This window comes from Giraffa tippelskirchi, chromosome 13 (genome assembly GCF_054371585.1).
Source record: "Giraffa tippelskirchi isolate mGirTip1 chromosome 13, T2T-mGirTip1v1.2.pri, whole genome shotgun sequence".
NCBI classification, from domain to species: Eukaryota; Metazoa; Chordata; class Mammalia; order Artiodactyla; family Giraffidae; genus Giraffa; species Giraffa tippelskirchi.
The window spans coordinates 10,958,356-10,981,614 of NC_137287.1; the positions used below are offsets into that span (position 1 = coordinate 10,958,356).

General features: G+C 44.7%; 1 long non-coding RNA gene across 16 annotated transcripts in view; it reads right to left on the bottom strand.

Moving 5' to 3' along the window:
- LOC145532588 (uncharacterized) overlaps window positions 1-23,259 on the bottom strand; it is a 623,961-nt gene that overhangs the window by 567,378 nt on the left and 33,324 nt on the right. For 4 of the 16 annotated variants that reach the window (XR_014073390.1, XR_014073401.1, XR_014073395.1 and 1 more), the window contains exons 3-4: window positions 20,406-20,552; window positions 19,582-19,696 (exon numbers count right to left, since the gene is read on the bottom strand). The exons of 6 other annotated variants lie outside the window; for them this stretch is intronic. This is a non-coding gene — a long non-coding RNA (uncharacterized LOC145532588). Of the gene's footprint in view, window positions 1-9,098; window positions 9,171-15,993; window positions 19,697-20,405; window positions 20,553-23,259 lie in introns of those variants that run through there. 6 more of the 16 variants (XR_014073397.1, XR_014073400.1, XR_014073392.1 and 3 more) reach the window with 4 other exon arrangements.

Here is a 23,259-nt window from a genome sequence, read left to right on the forward strand (position 1 = left end):
TGTTTCACTTGCCCAAGGAACTGAGGAGGCATTTATTGGCCTCAATAATATACTGGGCTTTCCCCCGGTAGCTCAGCTGGTAAAAGAATCCGCCTGCAATGCAGGAGATCCTGGTCTGATTCCTGTGTGGGGAAGTTCTCCTGGAGAAGGGATAGGCTACCCACTCTGGTATTCTTGGGCTTCCTTGATGATTCAGATGGCAAAGAATCCATCTGCAATGTGGGAGACCTGGGTTCGACCCCTGGGATGGAAACATCCCCTGGAGAAGGAAATAGCAACCCACTCCAGTATTCTTGCCTGGAGAATCACATGAACAGAGGAGCCTGGCGGGCTACAGTCCATGGCATTGCAAAGAGTCAGACACAACTGAGCAACAAAGCACAGCACAGCAATAATACACTAGTGCTTGTTGCTCAGTCTTCCTTAAAGGAGTTCTTTTTCCCTCCATCTTAAAACTGACACTCAAGCTTCTCAAGCAAATCTCCAGGTAGTTGATAAATAGATCCAAGTCTGCTCCCAATGAACAGCAACATTCCAAGTGAGACGCTCTGCAGTGAAGAAGTTCATCTGCAGAAGCAAGGAAAGCATGGTTACTTCTCCCTTTGGTCATGTGACTAGAATCTACCATCCGTGTTCAGCAAAGACTTGGCAGGTGTTAGCTCCCCAGGTTTTTAAACCTACAAACTGGGAACAACTCAAACCATGGGAGAGACAGGCTTCAGAGTAACAAGGGGAGAAGCTAGAGGATTCCTTGGCTTTCCCTCCCAAAAGTCAGCAAGGCCTGAAAAATCTCCACTACAAAGGCATAGTTAGAAAGTAACTCCAGTCTCGGTGCCTGCACTGTGACAGGCTTGTGAAGGCCAAGAGGGAATCGGTATAGATGAGGCATAGAAATGAAGTCGATCCAGGCTGAGGTCTCGAGCTTGAAGCATGAGCAACTGCCTACATGAGTCAGAACTTATGCAGTTGGTATTTGAGCTCCAATAAAGGAAGTGACAAGTTCAGCAAAGGATATGAATTCAGAAGAGAAATGTCAGGGGATGACACAGAACCCAGCACGACCAGAGACTGAATCACACTGAGCTCAGACTCAGGTCCAAACACTCCCCTACTTGGGATCTCAAATTTAATATGTCAGACACCAAGCTCCAAGTCTTCGCCCTCACCTGCTCTGCCCACACCCTTCCTGTCTCAGGTTAACAGCAATACCAACCTCCCAAGTCCTCAGCTGGAGCCTCGCTAAATCCACTCGTTCATATCTCACATCCAATCCGTCAGAAGACTCCATGGGCTCTAATGTCTTATAGACATTACCCAGGCTTCCCTGGTGGCTTGGTGGTAGAGAATCCACCTACCAATGCAGGAGACGTAGGTTCGATCCCTCATCTGGGAAGATCTCACATGGCACGGAGCAACTAAGCCCGAGAGCCACAACCACTGAGCCTGCATTCTAGAGCCCATGCTCAGCAACAAGGGAAGCCACCACAATAAGAGACGTCTGCACTGCAACTAGAGAAAGCCAATGTGCAGCGGCAAAGACCCGATGCAGCCAAAAATAAATTAATTAAATTTTTAAAAAGACATGCCCAAATCCCTCCTCTTCTCATCACCCCTGCCCAGTTCAAACCATCATCATCTTTTGTTGGTCTTCTTGTTACAGCCTCTTAACTGGTCTCCCCACTTCCACCTTCGTCTACCATTCACTTTCTTCTCAACACAGCAGCCAGAGGAATCCTCTTAAAATCAAAGTTGAATGACACCGTAAAGAACAAGCCCATAAAAGAACTAATAAATTGGTTTTCATCAAAATTAACACTTCTCTTCAGAAGAGTAATACAACATGAATGAATCTTGCTAAGTGAAATAAGCCCATCACAAAAAGACAAAATACTGCATTATTCCACTGCTATGAGATACCTAGAGTCGTCAGAAAGTAGAATGCTGGTTGCCAGGAGCTGGAGAGGAGAGGAGAATGCAGAGTTTTTGCTTAATGGGTATAAAGTTTTCGTTTTGCATGGCGATACTGGCCACACAACAATGCGAATGGTAGGGTGTGGAGAAAAGGGAACCCTCTTACACTGTTGGTGGGAATGCAAACTAGTACAGCCACTATGAAGAACAGTGTGGAGATTCCTTAAAAAACTGGGAATAGAACTGCCATATGACCCAGCAATCCCACTGCTGGGCATACACACCGAGGAAACCAGAATTGAAAGAGACGCATGTACCCCAATGTTCATCGCAGCACTGTTTACAATAGCCAGGACATGGAAGCAACCTAGATGTCCATCAGCAGATGAATGGATAAGGAAGCTGTGGTACATATACACAATGGAATATTACTCAGCCATTAAAAAAAAATACATTTGAATCGGTTCTATTGAGATGGATGAAACTGGAGCCCATTATACAGAGCGAAGTAAGCCAGAAAGAAAAACACCGATATAGTATACTAATGCATATATATGGAATTTGAAAGATGGTAACGATAACCCTATATGTGAGACAGAATAAGAGACACAGATGCATAGAACAGTCTTATGGACTCTGAGGGAGAAGGTGAGGGTGGGACGTTCTGGGAGAATAGCACTGAAACATGTATATTATCATATGTGAAACAGAACACCATTCCATGTTCGATGCATGAGACAAAGGCTCAGGGCCGGGGCAATGGGATGACCCAGAGGGATGGGATGGGGAGGGAGGTGGGTGGGGGGTTCAGGATGGGGAACACATGTAAACCCATGGCTGATTCATGTCAATGTATGGCAAAAACTATTACAATATTGTAAAGTAATTAGCCCCCAACTAAAATAAATAAATTTATTTAAAAAAAAATGCGAATGGTCTTAATATTAATGACCTGTACACTTAAAAATGGTAAACACAAATAAATAAAAATGGTTAAGATGGTAAATTTTATGTTATGTCTATTTCATCATAATTCAATTTTTTTTAATTCTCAAACTGCACATTTTAAATATGTACAGTTTACTGTTTGTTGCTTTTACCTCAACAAAGCTGTCTTAAAAACTTTTAATTACATTTTTAAAAACTAAGTAAGTAGTTCCCTGATAGCTCAGTTGGTAAAGAATCTGCCTGCAATGCAGGAGACCCCAGTTCAACTCCTGGGTCAGGAAGATCCGCTGGAGAAGGGATAGGCTACCCACTCCAGTATTCTGGCCTGGAGAATTCCATGAACTGTATAGATCATGGGGTAGCAAAGAGTCAGACACAGATGAGTAACTTTCACTTTCACATTCAAGTAGAATCATATCCCTCCTCAGCTACATACATAGGCTCCATGGGCTTCCCATCTTTTTCAGAGAAAAAGCCGAAGTTCTTGGAATGACCTATGAGGCCCTACGGTCTGGTTCTGAAACCAGCGTGCCCTCCTTAGCATTTCTCTCCCACTCACCCCACTCCAGCCTCACTGGCCTCTTAGCTGTTTCTCAAACACACCAGATGCCCTCTGGGGGCATTTCCGCATCCTGTCTGCTTTGCCTAGAAAGCTTTTCCCGCAGGTAACTTTGTGGCTCACTTCCTTGCCTCTTCCAAATCTTTACACAAATGTCACCCTCCCAAAGGGGCCATTGCCGACGTGGGATTTAAAACCAAAATGCTTCCCCACTTCATGAGTCCCTCCCTCACCCGCTTTTTTATCTACATAGCTTTTATCATGGTCTAAGATACATTTTATTATTTGTCTGTGTTTCTAACCACTAGAGTTAAACTCAGAAATACAGGAATCTTATTGTTTTGTTCATTAATTATATCCCCAGCAACAGGTACAGTGCCTGGCATATAGGAGGTGCTTGATAAATATTTGTTGAATAAATGAATGAGTGAGTGAATGAATAAGGAAAGAACATTCTGTGATCGTGACAACCAAGCAGAGGAATCCTTTATGAAGATACCCCAATCCAGTCTGTATAGTCACATATCTATCAAGCTTTTCCTTCAAAGTGCTCTGATACGATGCCATCAACATTCCCTTTCTAACATTATCAGGGGAGGCTCAAGATCACATGGGCCATGAATGGCAGAGCCAGTATTTTGGGGGTGGGGTCGCCCCCTCAGCGTATGGGATCTTAGTTCCCCGACCAGAGATCAAACCTGCGACCCCTGCATTAGAAGCACAGAGTCTTAACCACTGGACCATCAGAAAAATCCCAGAGCCATCATTTAAACCAAGGATTTGTCATCAGCTACCAAGTCTCACCATGCCACCCTGAGCACCTAAATTTTTTTCAACTTTCATATCCTTTCATTTCACTCATAATGGCATTACTGACAGATCCTAGTTCAGCAGTTAACCCCCATGCCATAAATTTCTATTTGTCACCTCCAAAACTCGATATTTTAGAAGGCTACCCTTCTGGTTTTCAAATGGAAATTGATGACACGGTATGCAGGAGCACAGGAGCCACAAACTCGCCATCTAACTGGAAGCAAAAATAGAAAAGGCAGACGTGCTTAGAGCTGCAAGCCCTCCCCACTGGAGGTCTTATGCCCCATCACCGGCCCAGGCACTCTGCACACTTGGGCAGTCCAGGGTTTGGTTTAGCAGCCAGGAAGTACAAAGAGGTGCAGCTGGAGCTACCCAGGCGAAGATGGCATCTTCCCCTCACCGCTCAAGGTGGCCTGACACCTCTGAGCATCCAGAAAAGGACACAAACAAACAGGTTTTTATGAGGGCTGTAACCCAATTGACAAAGGCGAGCTCTCTCAGCCTGGAAATGTCCCTGCTCTGAACCAGTTGCCTTGCCAACAAGCCACATGTTTCCACTCTGCAGAATCCAATTTCTGAGCAATGTGACAGTGACAGGTCCAGAGACATGACACACAATTCCAAGGTGCCTTTGAACACCTGCTGAATAGCTAAGAACAATGTGTATCCCCGGGTGTACCGAGAAGCACGAGAAGTGTGCTGGGCAAAGGCAGGTCACGCCCAGTTTATGCAACCTACCCTGACCGTTCCAGAACTTTACAAACTGCAGATAACATGTAGCCATGCCCTTTATCACCATCATCATTATAATCTTTGTAGATACTTGCATTTACAAGTATTTGTAATACTTGTATTACACTCTGGGACTCACTCTTTAAACGTATTGAGTTATTTAAAGGTCATGACAACACAATGAGGTAGGTATTATTAGTATTTCATTTCAGATGAGAAAACAGAGACAGAGAAAAGGTAAGTAATTTACCCTAATTTACATAGTGTGAGAAAGGGAGAGCCAGGATTTGAACCCAGACAGTCTGCCTCCAGAATCCATCCCCTTAAACATTTTACTGTACTATCAATCTCCAATATTGCCTAAATGGTAATGCTAATTGCTCTAGCTATCATTATTGTATAACAAACACCCCAAACTTCACAAAGTAAAACATACATTTTATTATGTGAGTCAGGAATTTGCAGAGGAAATTGCAGGGGGTGGGGCGGGGGCGGGGGGGGGGCATGGACAGCGTGTCTCCATCCACAAAGTCTCTCTAGGGCATCAGCTAAAGAGATCTGAAGCCAAGAATGATCAACAGCTGGGGATCAATATTATCTGAAGACATCTTCACATCTGACAGGTGATGCTTGAGATCCTCTGGGACCTCAGAAGGGTCTCTCAGCACCTACATGCAGCCTTTCCATGCGGCCTGGGCCTCCTATCAGCGTGATGGCTAGGAGAGAAAGTAGAGCTGTCTGCTTTTTAAGACCAAGACCCTGAAACTGGCACCATTTCAATTCCACCATATTCTACTGGGCAGAAAGTCACAAAGTCCACATTGAAGGGGAGGGGATACAGACTCCAGCCCTCAGAGAATCATGGAGTTGTTTTTTTTAAACTATCAGTGAGATCATTAGTCCAACCCCTTCAAGTTCAGGCTGAACAGCTGAAGCTCAGAGAAGTTAGGTGACATCTCCAAGACCACGTAACCTGTAAGTGTGAGTGGCAGACAGGCCCCTCAGGCCTTGTGCTTTGTCTCCTACTCCAGGCCACTGCTTCTCACCTGGCTGCACCTTGGAGTCACTTGGGATACTTTTAGAAATGCTCATGCCTAGGTCTCATCTACAAAGCTCCTCATTTGAAGTACAACTTATTTGGAAGGTATGGAAATTTGTAAAAAGCTCCCCAAGGATCTATAATGCACAGCAGTGTGAGAGTCACTCTGTGCACCCAAGATGGTTCTGTGCAGGTGACAAGGGCCACTGTTTCATCATGGCTCAGCATTTGCAGAGGTTCTAGCCTGCCACAGGGACAAGCCCCCCTGAGAACAGATTTCTGACACCTTCACCTCGATCACAGACTCCATCCTGAACCATTCTAGTTTTTGAGATGCTTCTCCTTGGCCCCTTCCCTTCCTCACCTCCCAGGTGCCCCTCAGAAACCAGCCTTCTTTAACACTCAACTTCTCAACATGAGTCAAGTCCACCTCTTGGCTGTGCTATGCTCAGTCGCTCAGTCATGTCCAGCTGTTTGCGACACCCCGGACAGTAGGCCGCCAGGCTCCTCAGTCCATAGGGATTCTCCAGGCAAGAATACTGGAGTGGGTTGCCATGCCCTCCTCCAGGGGATCTTCCCAACCCAGGGATCGAACCCAAGTCTCCCACTTTGCAAGTGGATTTTTTACCATTTGAGCCACCAGGGAAGCCCACCTCTTGGCTATGGTCTGTCAACTATAGGAATTCAGTTCTACCTTTGGGACCCAACAGTGGTGACCCAAAGGCCAGGTTCTCCTGCTCAATCCATCTTGCCCCCTGGATGACCACAAAAGCCCATATTTGGAGCCTCTTCCAGCTTCAAATATGTTTTCCTTCCTCCTATTGAGTCATATAGCATTGCAGTAAAAATGCTGCCTAAATCATCTTTTAAAAGGTTGATTCTGTCAAACCACTGGTCAATTTGCTGGGAAACAAAAACTATCAGCTTGAATATTTCACTGGAATAATTGGCCAGTTGCATCATATGTCATGCATTATAACAAACTGGCCAGAAGCATTGGCTTAAACAAATATTTTCAGTGTTTCTTTTCAGACTTAGATTCTCATGAGGCTGAATTTTAAAAGAACATACCAGTGGAGAAAGAGCCTTTCTGATACTGCAATTCTTCTGGATTTACTGATTTATACTAGGTCAGGACATGATCTCTACAGTTTTATCATGTGTACATATCTCCTGAGAATAATTTCATAAAATATATTTACTCTTCACTTTAAACAAAGATGAACCTTTCTAAACTTCCCAGGCAATTCTTTTTTGTAAATTGAACCATATTGTAAATGTTCCAAAGAAGAGGCATTTAAAGGAACTCTTTATCAAGGATCATTATACCACTATCTCTAATTTTGTGTTTGCTTGAAATTTTCCATAATAAGATTAAAAAGTAAGGGAGAGAGAGAGGAAGGGGAGAAGGGAGTTAGAGAGGGAGGGAGGAGGGCTGGTCAACCTCTGGGGATTCTCTGGTCAGGCAAAAAAATTTCTACGTAAGATAATGCAAATAACACCCTCTCCGCCCAAAGAAACAAACCAAAAAACCCCTGCATTTATTATTTCTGTGTGTAGGTATATGTGTATCTTCAAGTTGTATATATCAACATATATAAGACATACATATGACTGATATCATATATATAGTATATATGATGTATGTTTTATAAATTCAAATTTCTCTAGTCTAAAACCTAAAATAATAATAATTATATATATATATATGCTTTTTATTTATTTATTTTTTTGCTGTTCTGGGTCTTCGTCACTGCCCACAGGGCTTTCTCTTGTTGCAGCAAACATGGAACTACTCTCTAGTTGTGGTGAACCACTCTCATTTCTGTGGTTTCCCTTGGTGCAGAGCACAGGCTCTGGAGCACAAGCTCAGTAGTTGCAGTCTATGGGCTCAGTAGTTGTGCACAGGCTTAGTTGCTCCATGTCATATGGGATCTTCCCCGACCAGAGACCGAACCTGTGTCTCTTGCATTGGCAAGCAAATTCTTAACCACTGGACCACCAGAGGAGTCCTAAAATAATTATTCTTTTAAAGTATTCATTTCAATCAGGCTCCTTTTCTCTCTGCCTCTATTTAGGTCTCACTGCTGGGCAACTGAGAGACTCACAGCCATCCTGGCTTACAAGAGTTCCATCTGCTTTATATATGTGCATAGGGTTAGATGGTAAAGAATCTGCCTGCAACGCAGGAGACCCAGGTTCGATCCCTGGGTGAGGAAGAGCCCCCGGAAAAGTGAATGACTACCTGCTCCAGTATTCTTGCCTGGGGAATTCCACAGACAGGGGAGCCTGGCAGGCTACAGTCCATGGGATCACAAAGAGTCAGATTAGACTGAGTGACTAAGACTTTCACCTTTTTTTCATATACTGTAAGACATAGTCACTCTTTAGGTGGACAGAGGGACATTCCATGTTGCCTGCAATCACTTCTCCCACCTGCCCTTTTATCTGCCTTGGTTGTTCCTCTGTAAATAACTAGTCCCACTCCAGTCCATGACACAGAGTTCATCAAGTCTTCCTCAGTACCCCATTCACTGACATAAACTCTGAAAAGTACTGGTTTGCAGATCAAAGTGCTTATGAGGCACTCGCCCACATGTATTCTAAGGGATTTGGCAGACAACAAGGAGAAGCCATTAGGAGCTCAAAGATGGTTGGGTGAGTACAGCCCCAGAAGAAGGAGCATGCGCAGTGTCAGAAACTAGCGCAAGACGGCGCCTTGGGAAGCCACAGAGAACAACCTGAAGGGCCCAGGTAACATCTCACACCTGCAGTTATGTTTTTATTTCTTTCTTTCTCTCTGCCGCACATAGCCTGGCAGAGACTTAAAAGCCCAGTCATCAAACTTCAACTGCAGACAACATGATTCCCCAAGTCCTCATCTTGGTTCCCGTGACAGGAATTCTTTCCATCAAGAGCATGAACCAAAGGTGATGCTAAATCTTTGGCCCCTAAACACATTTTCCTCAGAATACACTTCAGAGAGAATCCAGGGTTCTTTTGCTGCTTGTACACCATTCAGAGGAGACACTGCTGATTTTCCAAATAGCATGTGAACTTGCCACAGTCTCTAAGTCTTTTTCTTTACATTTCTCCTTTCCACCAAATATTATCATGACTGGTATCATCACATCCTTCCTCCCATTCTTCAATATCAAAATAAGGGCACTTAAAAAAAAAAAAAAGAAATCAGTCAACAGGGACTTCCCTGGTTGGTCCAGCGGCTAAGACGCCATGCTCCCAAAGCAGGGGCCTGGGTTCAAACCCTGGTCAGGGAAGTAGATCCTACATGCTACAATTAAAGATCCCACATGCCACAACAAAGATTGAAGATCCCATGTCTGTGACTAAGAACTGATGCAGCCAAATAAATATTTTTTTTTAATTAGTCAACAAACACTCATAAAATAATTTCAAGTAAAATCTTCCCAGTAGGAAAAGATATAAGTATAAATGTTGAAGTTATAAGCTATGGATGATCATTTCTATATACAAATACGTAACAGTTTACTCCATGAAGGGTAGATATCCACCACTGGCTTGGTTAAAGGCCAAAGATTAAGCTGATAAAAATTATATGAGGGGTTGACTAATATCTGAGTTAGAGAAAATACCAACTGAGATAGTTTTCTTTAAAATGGAAACAAAGTAGAAATTCTCAGTTCTTTCTTTCTAAGCTCTTTATTTACTACTCTCTCAAGAGGATGCTTTTGAATTAATGTCTCCTATCAGCCTGTGGAAAATTGTTTTATCTAAAAATTGCCTTGATAATAATGTTTATCTCACACACACTTCTTACAGTAGGACTTCAGTGCTCCTCTCACTGAGACGTGGGGGTCTGTGGTTTCTCCTCTTGAATCTGGGAGGACTTGTGACTATGGAATAAACAATGTATTACGACTTCCAAGGCTAGGTCAAAAGACATATGGCTGTCTTAACATGCTTATTTTTTTAAATATTTTTTTATGTGGACCACTTTTAAAGTCTTTATTAAATTTGTTACAATACTGCCTCTGACTTATGTTTTGATTTTTTGGCCAAAAAGTATATAGGATCTTAGCTCCTTGAGCAGGGATCAAACCCCCACCTCCTACATCGAAAACCAAAGTTTTAACCACTGGACCACCAAGTAAGTCCCAATAAGTTACTCTTGAAACTGAGTCCCCATGCTGTGGGGAAGCCCAGGCCACATGCAGAAGTCACATGTGGGTGTTCCAGGACACACACATGTCATGAGGGTGCCTTTGAGATGACTCCAGCCCCAGCTGAATCCACAGGGAAGACCCTGAGCAAGAACCACCTAGCTGAGCCCAGCCATCCTCCAGCAATATGAGAGATCATAATAAAATAATCCTTGTCTTTTAAGTCACTAAGTTTTCAGGTAGTTTATCATGTAGCAGTAGATAACTGTAACATATCATTATAAAACATCAGCCATAACACAACTGAATAGTATGCATACAATGATAGTATTAGAAGAAAATTTAGTTTTATCAAGACCAGTTGTCCATTAGTTGTCCATTCAATAATGAGACTTTTCAAATAAGATCTTGGTCTTTGGTAGTAGAAACCACATATGCATCTTCTATTTTGATCTTGAAGAGTTATAACAAGTTTAATAATTAAAGAGTTTAGACTCCAAAGCCAGACAGACCTGGACTGAAGTCCCAACTTTGCTACTTTCTAGCTGTGTGAATATGGTCAAGTCACTCCATTTCTCTGTTTTCTCATGTGTAAAATGGGATAAAAATAGTACTTATAAGTGTCAAATGAGATGTCATGTGCTAAGCATGGTACCTAGCACAGAATAAGTGTCCAATAAATGTGAGGTCCCATTATTGTGATGGTTGATGGAGATGTTATTATCAAGATATTTTTCAAAAGCAGCCTGTAAATACACTTCACCTCATATACCTGCCATAATCCTAAGAAGTAGGACTTCTTATTTTTCATAATTAAAGAAATCAGTTCAGAAAGGTCACTTAACTTGCCCAAGATCACACAGCCTGGGGACTGTCTCCTAGTTAACTTCTCCCTTTCACCACAGCAATCTCTCTGCCAGGCTGGTGTCTTTTCAGCCTATGATTAAGCACTTTCAATGGTGGAGAACTCACCACCCACTGAGGCAGTCCTAATAATCCACCTTCCAACAGCTGTAGCATGTTTATCCTATTGAGCTGGAATCTATCTGCATGCAGTATCCATCCATTGGTCTAACTCTGCCCTGAAGGGCTACCAGGATCAAATCTGCTCTCTCTTTCACATAACAGCCCTTGAATTTCCAAAGATTTAATATTGTAACTTCCACCAAACTCTCTTTCTCCAGCCCAACATCCCCAGGTTCTTTAGCCATTCCTCCTCCAGCACATAATGACAAATCCCCTTCCCACCAGGGCCTCCTCCTCTGCCTCAGGCCTGACAAGAGGCATATACTATTGATGATGGAGAAGCTTTCATCCTGCCCCTCGAGGCTTGTAATACATTTATGCTTTCTCAGGATGACACATACTCCAGGAGTACTAAGAATTGCTGTCAATCTCTCGGCATCGTGAAGGATTCTGGCATTTCACCATATAATCTTTTTTTTTCCTCCCAAGGGGCTGCCTGCTTGAGAAAACTGTCCGATTCTTCAGCCAACAGGAGCCAAAGTGTTTTGAGGCAGATAAGCACACCTCTGCCATGTGGTTTCTTCCAAATATTTTTCTGATGCATCAGCTTGTGGTAAAGGAGCTAAAATAGCCTGCAGTCATAGATACTGACCTCATCCCAGCTCCCAAGGCCTCAACAGCCTTAGAGAGAAGGAAAGCATCTTTGTCAGGATAGGCTAGGTTATTCTACAGTAACAAAGAGCCCTAAAATCTCTATGGCTTAAGCAATAAAACTCCATTTTTCACTCAGGCAAAGTTCACTGTGGATCTGGCAACACCGCAAGGCAGTTTCCTTTTAAGCAGTGACTCATGGATCCAGAAGGTTTGCATTTTATAGCTGCACATCTGGAAGACATGGCTTTCAGGACACTGTGATAAGGGAACAGCCAGCTCTTAACTGTTTCAACCTAAAACCAGCAAGGGAAGAGCCCACTCACTGGAAAAGACCCTGATGCTTGGAAAGACTGAAGGTAAAAGGAGAAGGAGGTGAAAGGATAGGATGGTTAGATAGCCTCACCGACTCAATGGACATGAATTTGAGCAAACTCTGGGAGATAGTAGAGGTCAGAGGACCCTGGGGTGCTGCAGTGCATGGGGTCTCAAAGAGTTAGACACAGCTTAGCTACTGATCAACCAGAACAAGCATAGATCACTTCTGCTTATAGCCCATGGGCCAGAACTAGTCACATGGCTCAACCCAACTGCAAGGGAACTGGGAGATATGGGTGGGCACATGGATGTTCAAGAGCAGGAAGTCTTCTGCCACACAGTCTTAGTGGTCCTGTGACCCTGAAATATCTCCCCCACATCAGGGTGAATCATTGCAACACCAAGGTTTCCCACGTCCCTCTCTGATGACTCACAGGCTCCTCGGCAGCCATGGTGTTTGATGGCTGCTGTCACCAGTGTCACCCTCTGAGCCACTGCATGCTGATTTTAACTGGCAGCTACAGACAACTCCCTCTCATCTCTCTCTGCTGCCACTGAATTCTTGAGGCCCTCATCAATTCTTCTCTGAACCCGTCATCACAGGGTTCCCATCATCATAACTGCTTTCCACTCCTCCTCTGCCACCCTCTATTATCTTTTTAAAATTCTAATCTGAGTATACCTTTATTCTGCTTCAAATCTTATCACAGTCACTGTGCCAACAGTATATATGAAACAGGATATATCCAATTTCCCCAGAACTGAGTGAAAACAAACTTGCATAGCCTGGTCCCAAGGACTCTTTCAGCCTCAGCACCCAGTGTCCCACTCCTGTGTTCTCTGTGTTCAAGCCACCCCAAACTCACGCTCACTCTCCTAGGTGCCACAACATGGTCCAGATGCCCCTTCCAATCTGAAGCAGCTGAAGAAGTTCTGTGTGTTAGTCACTGAGTTGTGTCCAACTCTTTGCAATCCCATGGACTGCAGCCTGTCATGGAATTCTCCGGGCAAGAATATTGGAGTGAGTAGCCTTTCCCTTCTCCAGGAGATCTTCTTGACCCAGGGATGGAACTCAGGTCTCCTGCATTGGAGGCACATTCTTCTGTCTGAGTCAGCAGAGCTACAGTGCTATGGACCCTACAATACCCAGCTCAAGTAGCCCATCCTCTATGCAACATCTCCAGTTCTTTCCAGCAGAGCTAGCTACTCCCCACTCTGAGTTCCAGATATACTGTTAATGTGCCTCAATTGTACTTCTCCGTTGGTATGTTCCTCTCTTCTACTTGGTGGATTTTTTATTGGCAGTAGCCATGCTTTGTTCATCCCTGTATATCCAGGGGATAGAATGTTTCCTGGCCCAGGGTATGAATCAGCCAATGCTGAATAAGCTCATGCTACAAATTGCCCCATTCCATCTAATACTGCTGAGAAAGAAGTTATTCCTTCATATACTGCTACATTTTTATTCCAAAATAGGAAATGGAGAAAATAATAATTTTCTAGCTCACTGCCTGGGTTAGAGGTTTGAAAGGAGAGCATTAAACTCCCAGGAGTTTCAGCCTTCTCAAGACCAGAAGCTCCAGGGGTACCACTTTGACTTTCTGGATTGTTCTAAAGTGGCCTCTGTACTTCATTTGGGAAATCCTATAAGGATGGGCTGAAAATGAATAGCTGTTTGATTAGTCCCATATTGAGCTATTTCAATGCATTCCCCCAGGCCCTGAAATGAAAGGAAAGCATGTATGAAAGCCCATGTTATCCCGAGGACGGCTAGGAAAGACTTAAAAACTCTCCAGAAAGCCTTCAGCACTGTAACTAAACGTTAATGTTTAAAGATATACCAATATTTCAGGAAGCCACTGGTAGTGCCACACTAAAGCTCATTCTAGTTTTAAAGAGAAATATTTGACTTGGAGGGATGGACCCCATGTTGGCTCCAAGATAAACTTTCCTAGCTCTCTCAGGCCAATTTTAATGCTAAGAGCAGCTCCATCAGAGCAAAAGTTCATTTTTGAGAGCCAAGCTGTGAATTATGCTACAGGCTGAGCTGAGCAGTTGGTCTTTTGCTGATGATGGCAGAAGCCTGAATATGATACAGAAGTAGAGGGGGGAGCCAGGGACATCCGAGGGGGATTATCACAGAAGGTCAGACTAATTAAATCGAGAGAAGTCACCAGAGAGCTGGAGCTCCCACACACGCCATCTTCAAATGCTCCGACACATGCAGGGTTTGATAAGAAAGAGAGAGTTGAATTGCCACTTTCATCTGCCTGGAAGGACAACAGTCAAACAAATAAAACTTTTTAGTGTTGGTTTAAGCCCAGGTGGGGAGGGAAGAATTGAAAGTGCTGCCAATTTCTAATTATGCAGTTGAATCACAAACACTATGTGGAAAGAGACAAAGTACAATTGTCTCTCTGGTTAGCCATTTAATGTGTGTTTGTTGAGCACCTACTATGTGCCAGGCAGAGCACTGGGTGAGAGGGACAAAACAAATATGAACTGTTCCTTGTCCCCTCAAGGAGCTCACACATAGACAAACATTTATGTAACATTTTACGTACTGTGATCAATGCTCCAACAGAGTCATCTAAAGACTGCACAGAGCACTCTAGGGCAGTCCCCAGTCCCTGGGTCATGGACTGGTACGGTCCGTGGCCCATTAGGAACCAGGCTGCACAGCACAAGGTGAGTGGTGGGTGAGCCAGTAAAGCTTCATCTGTATTTACATTACCGCCTGAGCTGATCAGATCAGCAGCAGCATTAGATTCTCTCAGGAGCGCAAACACAACTGTGAGCAATGCAAGCGAGGGATCTAGTTTCCACACTCCTTATGAGAATCTAATGCCTAATGATCTAAGGTAGAGCTGAAGCAGTGATGCTAGCTCTGGGGAGTAGCTTCAAATATAGATTATCATTAGCACAATAAATGTAACATGCTTGACTCATCCTGAAACCGTCTCCCGCCCTCCCCATCGGGTCCATGGAAAAATTATCATCCACAAAACTGGCCCCAGGTGCCAAAAAGATTGGGGACTGCGGCTCTAGGGGGAGTCTAACTGCCCAAGTGGTGTCGGGGCTGGTACCTTAAATGGGGCAACACATCAGCAAGTCCTTAAAACTAAGAATTATTCTCCAGGTGGTGAGTGGAAGAAAGGCAAGCAAGGCAGAGGACACAGCATGTGCAAAGGTCGGGAGGCTCGAAACTGGACATTTTCAGTGACTTGGAAATGCAGAGCAGGTGGAACATAGACTCCATGCCAAGGAATGCTGGAGGCAAGGTTGATAAGGCAGTTGGGTATCAGACACTGAAGACCTTGAATGCCATGCAAAGGCATTTAGAATTCACCCTGTAGGCAACAGGGAGCCATTGAAGATTTTTAAAGGTAACATGATCCAAAATGTATAAAAGATTCCTTGGCCACAGACAGAAGCTGGGAAAGACATCTGGCAGAGGACCTCTTTCCAAAGGTGTTAACAACAAATGCCCCCAGTGATGTGTGCCTCCTCTTTCCTGCTCATCCTCACAGGGAGGATGCTGCTGAGAAGCAATTCCTAAGAACCTACTGGGTGTGGTTAGAACTGTGCTTTCACTGAAGGGGATCTGGGTTGACTCTCTGATAGGAAACTAATATCTTGCAAGCTGTGCAGTACAGCCAAAAATAAAGAAATAAAGATTAATTAATTTAATTAACACACAGAAACAGGATAGCATGGTGGTTGCCAGAGGCTGAGGGGTGGGTAAAATGGGGAGATGTTTGTCATAGGGTATAAACTTGATAACAGATTAAAGTTTGGGGTGCTAATGTACTGCATGCACGTCTATAGTTACAATACTGTATTACATACTTGAAAGTTGCTAAGGGAATAAATCTTAAATGTTCTCAACACAAAAAAGAAATGATAGTTATATGAGATGATAGAGTTGTTAACCAACCCTATTGTGGTAAATATTTTATAGCACATAAATGTATCAAGCCACCACACTGTACACCTTAAATTCACACAATATTAAATGTCAATTATATCTCAATCAATCTTCGGTGGGGCGTGCAAGAGGTTTCATAAATAGAAAGACAATTCATTGACTCTCTCTGTGCAGGTGAATGTGCTAAATTCATAAAACATGACTTCAAAGCTCAAAAGATTCCTAAAGCTTTTGGTCTGTGTTGTGCTAGAACCTAAGTTTAAAATTCAGATGGATGTTTCGTATCTTTCCAGTCATAGTGAGAAGGGAGGAGGAATGACTTTCTAGAGCACATAAACATGGTGACCCTTCCTAAGTTCATAGCTGTTGGTAAAGTTACAGACCCCTAAGATGTCAGTTATTAAAGAGCTCTTTTGGATATCTAGTCCAGGGTTCACAGATTGGTTTCACTGCATGTATAGGCATCATCTGAGCAGAGTGACTTCCTGGGATGCTGGGGAGAAATGAAGCTATAACTGAGCCCAAAGGAGGAAAAAAAGGCTGTGATCAAATTTCTTACATCTGCTGTGAACTCTGGAAGAAGAAAAGGCAGCACGCCTTGGAGACCCAGGCATACTCCCTTGTTATAATTAGGGAAACCAAGGCAGCAAAGCACTGGTCTTCTCCTTTGGATAGCAAGAAGATAAAACTAGCCAATCCTAAAGGAATTCAATCCTGAATACTCATTGGAAGGACTGATGCTGAAGCTCCAATACTTTGGCCTCCTGATGCGAAGAGCCGACTCATTGGAAAAGACCATGATTCTGGGAAAGATTGAGGGCAGCAGAAGAAAGGGGTGACAGAAGATGAGATGGTTCAGTGGCATCACTGACTCAATGGACATGAGACTGAGCAACCTCTGGGAGACAGTGATAAACAGGGGAGCCTGGCGTGCTGCAGTCCATGGGTTTGCAAAGTCGGACACGACTGAGCGACTGAACAACAAGGCAGCAAAGTAATTCGTCTAGTTTATCCAGCTCACCAAGGTCCGACCCTGCCCTCCTGCCTTCAGTCTGGTATCCTGTTCTTCCCACCGTCTTCAACACATCAACCTCATTCTCTTCCTAGTTCCTGTTTTCTCATCAATTCACAAACTGAACCCTGTGTGACACCTGCTAGCAATTCCCCCTTCCTGGTCCTCCCCTTCCAGGACTTTCTTTCTCCTTCTATAACAAGCTGGAAATTCAGAGTCCATAGTGTTCTACCTGATCCATGGGGCCCCATAGGGAGTTCTGATTCTGGAACTTTCTGTCTGCCCTACTTGAGCCATTCTTGGCTGGCAGGTTTTTGAGGTGACACACCTCATCTCCTTTACTCGAGCCCCTGTGCTTTACCTAGACTGTCACTTACTACACTTAACTAGTGTTTGAGTTGTAGCTGCTCCTGTGTTTCTAACCCATATGGTTCTTTCGAGAAGGGGCTGGGTCTTTGTGTTCTATATGGTGCATAATACAGGGCACAAGATAAATATATGCGAAATGAGAAAATGAGAGGCTCTAAATCTCATGTTACTCTTTGGTACTTCAGAACTTCAGGACAAAAGTATGGGTTTTAAAATCTGACCAAGGGACTGCTCTTGGCTCTCACCTCTGTCTGGGGGTCTCTGCCTGGACCCCTCTGAACCCCACCCCTGGGACCCCCTACTTCTCCCTCCATGATATCTCATCCCCCACCCCTGGGGAGAGGCAGGAGACTCCTTCAGTCTCACTGTGACACTCCCTCCGCTGTCTTCCCACGGAGCCTGCTTTGTGCTTCTGTTATACAACTTGCCCTGTTATACTGTGATTTCTTATCTTTCTCTCTCCCACTCAACCAAGAGCTCCCTGGGAGCCACAGCCACATGTCATCCATGGACTAGATAGATGCTCAGCATGTGTTTGGTTAAGTCGTCTTCCAGCAATTTAGAAAAGCCCCACCTCCTCACAGCTGCCCACCTCCCCTCCTACACACAATTCCAGACTTTCACACATCTACAGCCTCCCCAGAGCTTGCTTCGTGTGGAGCTAAGCATGTAGTAGGTACTCAATAAAAACTCTAAGGCTGGTATGCATGTACCTCTCCCTCCAAAACGAGGACGTAACAGCACTTCTTAGCTGAAATCAAGAGACCCAGCTGGGGCCGAGTAAACCAGGAACCAGCTGCCAAAAACAGCTAAGCACTCGTAGAGCAGGAGCAGCTTTGCCAGGACCTCCTCCCCCACCCCAGGAGCTGTTCCTCCTGCCCTCCGTGGAGATCCCAAATAAGGCAGCCCAAAGCCAAGCTAGAGGAAGATAAAGGAGGAGCTCAAAGAAGGGGCTCGTTCCAGCTGCGTGGTGCTGTGTGTTTTTAAAGGAGAGAGAAGACAGAATTAAAAGAATGCCTTTTCTCTTTCAAAGACAACCACAAGCAAAATCACCCAGGCTTTCCCACCTCCAGCAGATTTTTTTTTTTTTCCTAACAGGACTTAGAACATAGAGAAGAGGGTGGGTCTTGTTTCATGGGCTTAGAGCAACTACATCTGATAAACAGGAGTGTCATCAGGGCTTCCTCGGCAGGCTGGGGAGGAAGGAAGGAAGGAGGGAGGGAGGGAGAGAGGGAAGGAAGGGAAGAAGAAAGGGAGGGAGGGAGGGAAGGAAAGAGGGAGGGCAGAAGGAAGGAAGGAATGGGAGGGAGGGAGGAAGCCAGGGAGGACGCACGCCATCAGCAGCTACCACAGGCAGGCACTGTGCCAAGGGCTTTGCACGTGTCCTCTCCCTGAACCATGAAAACAGCCCTCTGAGCTTGGTATTATTCCTACTTTAAAGCAGAGGGAACTGAGACTTGGGCAAGCGCTGTGAGGTGCCCAAGGGTAGAGGGCCAGCAAGTGATGGGGCTGAAATATAAGCCAACGTGTCTGACTGTAATTCTAAAACACTCTCTGCAGCACTGACCCGTCTCTCCCTTCCTTTGGGCTTTTCCCAAATCTCCAACAGGATCGAGCTTTGCTTGACATCCAGTCACTCTTTCTACTTTACGCTTGATGGAGCAGGTCTACACCCGCTGTGGCTTCTCAACATCAGGGGAATTGACTCAACACCCGCATGCATGCACATGTTTTTCACAAGGTCAGAGCTAAACATCTATAGTGGATGGGGACTAAGGGCAGAACCATCTCCACACGCTCAAGGCAAGTCGAACACTGAAACCACCCCTTATTTAAGCATCTATATGAAGAATCACCCTGTGCTGACGGGGCTTCCTTTGAGCCCCTACCTAGTGTTCTCCTCCCCAACCTCCCCCCACCCACCTTCCTCCCTTCTATTACAACACACGTGCAGTTTCTCCTTTTCCCTTTGACAGTCTGGAATTACTGTTACCCACATGCTTCCTTGTCCAGTGTCTATCTGCCCACTAGAAGGTGAAGTCCAGCCATGACAGAGGCAGAGCGGGCTCTCCAGGAGTTCTGAGTCAGACCAGAACCTCACCTTGGTTCAGTCCACAGGCCAAACCTGTCTACCTGGTGTGTCTTCCTACCGCTCAATTCACTTGGCCTGAAAGCATGCATGTAATGTATCACCTAGCATGAAGGTGGTCTCCAGCCAGGTATACAGTCTCAACTCTGCCGACTTCTATCTCTAAGAGATTTCTTCAGAAGCATCTGCTTAGATCTCTTCTAGATGCTGGAAGAGGCACTGCAAAATAAGACAAGGGGTCCTCACCAAGGATGCCTGTGCTCCAGCTGCCCACACCTTCCTCTGGGTTGACAGAAGCACTGTCTCATTTTCCCATGAACTGGTTCTTTGCTAGGCATAAGTATCTGGTGATAAATTGAGAGCAGTTCCTGGAATGTCTGTTAAAAGCAGGGCCTTGAACTTCTGATTCTGACCTTCAAACCTTTCTTTCTTATTGGAGAAACGAGAGAAACTGAGCCATCTCTGCACTTGTTTCTTGTGGACAAGCCATCAGCCCTGGTAACTCAGAGCTCATTCATACAAGTAATGGCTGGTCCAACATTACTTTAAAAACTCTTGCACTGCTGATTTCTGAGGGACCGATCATTCAGTCGCTCATCTATACCAAGAGGCAATGTCACACAGCAATAGGTTCCCACCCATCCCCAGTCCTTCAGGCAACTTGCAATTTGTGAGCTTAGCTATCAACCTGGAGTTCCAAAATCTGTGTGTGAACGGGGTTAAACAGTTCCACCCAGTGCGGAAATCAGATCAGGCTGATGGCCACTGCTCCTGTCCTGTATCTCCAGGATGCTCTTTAGGATGAATGTCTTGAAATACCACTCAGAAAAATCTCACCAAGTCTGACCTCGTGCAAAGACCAAAACACTGATCTGGGGAGAAAGCATCTCCATGACAAGGTCTCTCCAGCCCCAGACCATATGCCTACCTTCTGCTGCTCCATTTCCACACTTGTTTCTCTTCAAGTAGGGAAGCTGGGAGGTACAATCTCTATACAAGATAATCTCTGGCATCGTCACACTTGAGAAGCTGAAGAAGCCGTGAAGTCACCATCACCCATTCCAAAATCCCAAACCTAAGAGAAGCCAATGACAAAACCCTTGTGACATCGCAAAACAGATCAATGGTGGTGAAAATGTGTGACTCATACAGGTGCCATGGGACCTACCTCAGTGATAAGTGTACCATGAATTGTGTTCAGAAGAGACCCCTGGCTCAAGGCTTCCTCCCACAGTGGAAGCACCTCCTCTTTCCAGAGGCTCCGTGACCCCACTCCATTCATAAACCAGAGCCTGAGCTTATGAATGAATCACACACAGAGCTGAGAAGTCTCACAGAGAGGACTCTTGACCCTCTGCCCTCACTCCATCCCCCCTACAATATAATTCATCAAATCCGGTTACTGGTTTCAAGTCTAATTTTAAGTTAATTTTGGATATACTACTTCTCACTCCGAAGCAGAAAAGAGATGGAGTGCTTCCTAGTTAGAGGAAATAATCAGGGAAGTGTTTCTCAGAGTTACTCAAAGGTACCCTTCTTTCCTACATAAAATACGCAAAATTAAATTATACCAAGATTGGTCTTTATTCTTTTCATTCTCTCATAGGTTTGAGGTGTTACCTGAATGGTGCTGTATTTCTAAATAGCATTTCTCTCCCCAGCACACGAGCTATTTTATTTGCCTGGCTTACACAGCTGCCAGTCTCAGCAGGGTCATACACCTGGCATTTCCACTCCCCCGTGTTTTTGCCTTTCCAGCCAAGAACTCTGGCCTTCTGTACCTGCTCCCCACTAAAGAACACTTTCTTGAATGTAACTTGACAACCCAATTCGATTCAATCCCCAAGCATTACATTTCCATTCAGTGCATTTGTACCTCTAAGTTCTCAATTAAGAAGGAAATATGGTCCATGTACCCCCTACATCTTACAGCAGGAAGAAAAATGTATGTAGCTGGACTAAATGAAAACTCCCAGCAAGCGAAGATTCAAAAGTCAGATCAGAAGGAAAGAGTTGACCTTCTCTGAGTGTTTTCTGCGCCAGCCAAGTACTCCTTCTCCCTTGCCCCTCACATTGGGGGATTTCACACTTTCTCATGAAGGGGAAATTCAAGGGCCACAAGTAAGCAGTTGAATTGCAACTCTGAGCCCTAACTCCAAGACACTACCTGTCCAAACGCGTTACTGCCCTTTACGCATTTACCCAGAGGCTGATCGCTATCAATAGTTCTTTTGTCTGGAGTTTTGCAAACTCTGCTGTCAAAGGCAGTTACCGTTGGCAGATGTGAATGATAGCCGAGTTGGCTAGTGTTTCTCTGACCTAACCAATCTGTGGATTCCTCCTGCTTATGAAAAGTGCCTGAATGACACCTCCACTGGCCAGAAATCTGTGGGGCCTCTTCTTCCAATCCTCTCCTTCCCCCACCCCCTCGTATGGGTCGTGTTTCAAGTGTTTTTGGTTACTGTGGCACGTTGCCTGTAAATGTTAAATATTCAGCAATCTTTGGGCTCCTTAGTGTTTTTGTGCAAATAGGTCTGCGGCGTTGGAAAAAGAACAAGCTGATCTCAACGAAAGAGAGCAACATAACAAGCCAGCAGAGTCAACAGTTCAGATGAAGTTACAAAGGAAGAAGGCTGCCTAGTCAACAAGACTTACTATCTTTTGGGGAGGCAGGATGCCTGCGGGGAGGGATGGGGGGGTGGTAATGACTCCTTGCCAGGAAATGAATCCTGCGGGGCCTTGGACAAATGTGAGAATCCCTAGATCTTGGTGTCCTCAAGAACAAAGAGATTGTACCAGTCTGATAGGGTTGTTTGTGAAGATTTAATGAGAGGAGGCATGTGCTTGGCTCAGTAACTGTAAGCTCAGATTAGTAACTAAAACACACAGCTGAGAGGAGACCTGAAGATTATCCCGAGTAAGTCTCCATCTGCAGGTACTTCAAATCTGGATGTTCAAAATGGGATGCATGTGCATATGTTTTCTACACACACACACATACTTAGCCTATATTCTTTTTGTATTCCTTGGAATAAACAAAGATTACCATAATAATCAAATCAGTCAATCCTAAAGGAAATCAATCCTGAATATTCATTAGAAGAACAGATGCTGAAGCTGAAGCTCCAATACTTTGGCCACCTGATGCGAAGAGCCAACTCACTGGAAAAGACCCTGATGCTGGGAAAGATTGAGGGCAGGAGAAGGGGGAAGACAGAGGATGAGATGGTTGGATGACATCACTGACTCAACGGACATGAGTTTGAGCAAACTCTGGGAGATGGGGAAGGACAGGGAGGCCTGGCATGCTGCAGTCCATGGGGTCGGAAACAACTGAGTGACTGAACAACGACAACCATGATAATGGTAATATGGCTACCACAAATTAAGCCCTTACTACATGTCAGGCCCTGTTCTAAGGATCTTATCTACTCTCTTTTCAGGTTCACAACACCCTTTGAGGGGATGACAGGGTCCCAGTTCAGATTTGAGAAGAGAAGTAACTGACCTCTGAGTACATAGCAGTTATTGGCAGACCCCAGAGTTCACTATCTGGTCTGCCTCACACTCATGTCCAAGTTCTTATTGCTATGCTGTACGACCTTTCTTCTTAGAGAGAAAACCTGCTAAGTATAAGTAGGAGTGGGAGAACTGGGTTCAATCCCTAGGTTGGGAAGATCCCCTGGAGAAGGGAAAGGCTACCCACTCCAGTATTCTGGCCTGGAGAATTCTATGGATTGTATAGTCCATGGGGTCACAAAGAGTCAGACACGACTGAGCAA